Source organism: Nuphar pumila, chromosome 2, assembly GCF_984573655.1.
Source record: "Nuphar pumila chromosome 2, dmNupPumi1.hap1.1, whole genome shotgun sequence".
Classification (NCBI taxonomy): Eukaryota; Viridiplantae; Streptophyta; class Magnoliopsida; order Nymphaeales; family Nymphaeaceae; genus Nuphar; species Nuphar pumila.
Window position 1 is genome coordinate 19,417,074 of NC_143250.1, and position 4,463 is coordinate 19,421,536.

Below are 4,463 nucleotides of genomic sequence, written 5' to 3' on the forward strand. Positions count from 1 at the left end.
TAGTTAGGGAATGGGTTGGGTCTGGTTTGGACCTAGGTAAAACCAGACCCAGACTTGATTTGAGATGTTGGTACTGGGTCCTTTGACCCACCATAAGAGAAACCATACTCAAATCCTATAAGGATTACATGAACCAAACCCATACCTTACCCGACTCCATATATTAATCGAACCCTTTAAGACCAACCCAGATTCTAATTGATCCTTGTTATTTATCATCAAACCCTAACCCTATAGGATTTGGTATGGGTTGAGTCCGGGTCAAACCCAATCCATTGACAACCCTAACAGTAGTCAATCAAATAAGGCTTTTGGGTTTCTTCTCCCTTCTCAAACAACTTTGCCAATTGTTCCTAAGTCTCCCCCTGGCCTGTAATAGGCAATAATGTCCTTTGAGCTCTTGGGCTTTTTCTTTGGCTTTTGAGTATTAAGGTCTTTCAATAGGAATCTAGATTGGAACTACTGGAAAGACCTAGTGTGAATTAAGGCTTCTAGGGCCAAGTAGGGCTTCTCATAAGGGCAGCTTTAAGATAGATAACATTTAGGTGGCTCCTACAAACCAATTTTGAAAAGGGTTATAGACAATTCATCTTTTCAAGAGTTTCCCTTGGACATGTAAAGAAGGACAACAAGGCTTGTTAGTTATAGTCCACTTGTTGGATTTTCCTTTCTTTTTCTTTATAAAGCATGTTCTTATCATGTTTTGTTCACTCATGAGACTCAAGGACTTTCATTTCTCTTTGGCCATTGCCTTCCCTTCAACCCTCAAACACGGACTTAGTTGATGATAAATGCTCAGATAAAAGGGACTACGGAGCTTTTTCTAAAGTGACAAAAAAAAGATGCTCTAGATGACTGACCTATTCTTTTAATTTATTTTGTCTCTTAGTTTTTGAGAAAGTCATTCCCCTGGAAGTAAGCAAAGTGAGCATGATGATAGGAGTGTGCACCTCAAGACCCATAGGCTTAAAGGTAGTGACAGAATAGTTTTGATGAAGGCTCTTAAATTTTTTAGAGTAACTCGGGTAGCCTTGTTATGTATGGTGCAAATTACCATGCAAGCAGAAAATGAAGAAGAAGAGGTCCTTCCCCAACTCTAAGAAATTTTAAACGAGTTTGAAGACGTTTTTGCGAAACTGATCTTGCTACCTCCAGAACGGTCCCAGGATCATCATATCACTCTCATTCTAGGTGCGGAACCCATGAGTGTTAGACCTTATTGGTCTGGTCATTCTCAAAAGGATAAGATAGAAATATTGATCCAAAAAATGCTCGATAGTGGGGTGATTCGACCTAATTCTAGCCTATATTCCTCACCAATCTTGTTGGTGAGAAACAAGATTATATTTTTCGGGTTTTGCATTGATTATTGTGCTCTCAATGTGGTAACATCAAAGAACAAACACCTCATACCGGTCATTGATGTGTTATTGGATGAATTGCATGGGGCACGACACAAGGATAGATCTTAGAGCAAGTTATCATCAAATCTGGATGGCGGAAGAAGATATACCAAAAATGGCGTTTAGGACTCATGACAGATGATTTGAGTTCCTAGTCATGTCTTTCGGATTGACAAATTCTCTAACCACCTTCCAAAGAGGCTTAAAAAGTTTGTTCTTGTTTTCTTTGATGACATAATTGTCTATAGTCATACTTGGAAGGATAATCGAGAACATGTTAAGGTTGTTCTACAAACTCTAAAAAAGCATCAATTTGTGGCCAAACAGACCAAGTGCATCTTCAAACAACCCAGTGTGTTATACCTCGACCACATCATAGATGAGAACATGTCTCTTGGCCAAAATTAACTTTCATCAAGGCTTTGAGAGGGTTTCTTTGTATCACTAGTTATTATAAATGGTTCATGTTGAGATACAAGATCATTGTTGTCCCATTGATGGCGATGTTGAAAAAAAATGCACTCTTGGTCTAGTGGAGCCGATCCTGCTTTTTACAAGCTCAAGTGATCCATGTGGGAGGCCTCAGTCATTGCCCTTGTTGACTTTTTTCAAAGATTTCATTATGGAAACCGATGCTTGTGACATCAAAATTAGAGCAATGTTGATGCAAGAAGGCCACCACTTGGCTTTCCTTAGCAAGAGTTTCTCCAATCGAGCCAAGGCATTATCAACATATGAAAAGGAGATGCCTGCTATCATCCTTGCTCTCAAAAAATGGAGGCCCTACCTCCTTGGAAGGCACTTCTCGGTCTGCACCGATTACAAAAATTTGAAATACCTCATGTAGCAATAGATCATGACTCCATTCCAACAGAAGTCGGTCGCAAAGATGACGTGATATGATTTCAAGCTCCAATATAAGAAGGAGCCCAAAAACATATTCATCGATGCTCCATCTCGATGAATAGTGAAAGCTCAAATAGAAGCAACAGGAGAAAAAATTTTGTCTAAAGAACTAGAAAAATCTCAAGGGAAGATGATGTGATTCCATATTTCATAAACTCAGATCCAACTCCTATAGCCTAGGAATTGCAAATGAATTCTCTATTGGTCAAACTAGATCTGTTACCTAAGATCCAATCTTAGCAAGTCACATGGGAAGACATCCACCTCATTTATGGAACCACCTCAGTATAGGAGATCCCCTTGGGCACCCTCTCATAAATATCTAGTGGGACCCACTTGAACATCCCCTCTAGAAGCATCCAAGAGGGGCATGTGATCTCCACCATTGAGGGTCAAGCCCCTCCAAGAAAGTCATGTAGACCCCTTGGGTTCCCTCCATGGAGTTTCAAGTGTATCTTGTGTGTTGGGCCCTCTTAAAGTCTTGAGAATGTGTTTTCTTGAGTTTCAATAGGCTTTACCTAAGTAAAGATTTTGCTTTTATTTCTTATTTTGTTATTGAAGTTCCCTTGTCATATAAAAGAAGATTGATTTATGTATTTGTGATACGAAGAAATAAAATCAAGTTTTGCCTCTCACTCTCTCTTAAGAAATTGCCTCTCTCTAGGAACATTTTTCTTTCTCCCTTCTGCCCCTTGGCCCTTAAGCCCTCTTCCCTCATTTCTTACCCCTGTGAGTCGCTACTTTCATTGACTCGTTCACCCTATTTTAGGCCCCCTTCCCTAATTTCATGTGATAACTTGAAGGACTCGACCTTCCTAAGCTCATTCATAGAACCTTGGCCAACTCGGAATGTTGATGACTCTACACTGTAGAAAACCTCACCGTACCCAGACCAACTTTTATAAGTCGTTAGAATCCTTGCCTTAGCCAAAATCAAGCCTAAAACCGCCTAAACTAAATTATGTTCAGAACCTGTTTTATGACAGAGCCCTTTTTTAGTTAGACTTTTCTAGGTTGCCCAACCCAAACTGTGAATTTCCTTGAGTTTAAATTTTTGACCCAATTTTTCTTAAGATATCTAATTTAAACCCTTAAAAAATCTTGATTTTATCATATCTCAATTATGAGATATTAAAATTTCAAACCGGGTATGTTTTGACCGAACCCGGTCCAACCTACAGAAACCCAAACCTGACCTGCCACTTGCCCGAGCTAGTTCTCCCAAAATATTAAGCCTCTGATACTAAAATTTTATCTAATCATAGTCCAAGGTGTTTGGAATCATCTCTTCAAATTTGAGATTTTTTCACCATACTTTTTTGGTGTACTTAATTTTTTACCAAAACCTATCAGTAAACCAGACCCCTATTACCCGAATATGACTTTGACCATTCTCTAACCTAACCGAGCCCACCTAATCCCTCCAACACTTAACCCTAAGTCCTATCCAAGTATCAGTGTATTTTTTGGAATGATTGGTTTTGTTTTCCTTATTAAAGAGGAGCTTTACAGCCATTCTCTCAATAGCCATCATTCCCCAAGTTCATAAGGCTGGAGAACTTATAGTCAGTCATTTTAGACGAGGAACTACAAGTTTTTAGCATGAACTACATTTTGATTGTGTGGAAAAAACTCATTAATCGAGAAGAAGCAAAGATACAGTACAAATTCGGCATAAAAAACTAGTCAGCTGCACTATATTTTTTTATCCAAGAACTGACCCGTTTAAAAGGTAGGTTCAGATTTCAGACCCAATCCAAACCTGCCAGATGGGAATCTGAACAGGGCCAGGTCGGTCTAGTTAGGGGTGTCAATAGGCCGGGTTTGGTTCAGACCTTCTCATTTATTGTCAAACCCTGACCCCATAGGGTTCGGTACGGGTCGGGTCGGGTACGGATCAAACCTGACCCATTGACACCCCTATGTGCTCGAATCGGTTCGGGTTGAATATTCCCGACTCAGTTACAACTTACACCCCCCCATAGTCTTGTGTGCTCAACTTCTTTCCTTTTCGGATTGAAAGAAAACAGCCAGATCCCACCAAAATCCATCGACGGCACACAGGCAATCGTCAGCATCAAATTTGCCTTATTACCTTTTCCAACATCACGGCAACGGGATCCTAAAGATTCCCCCAAGGTAGGCAAGAGAGGA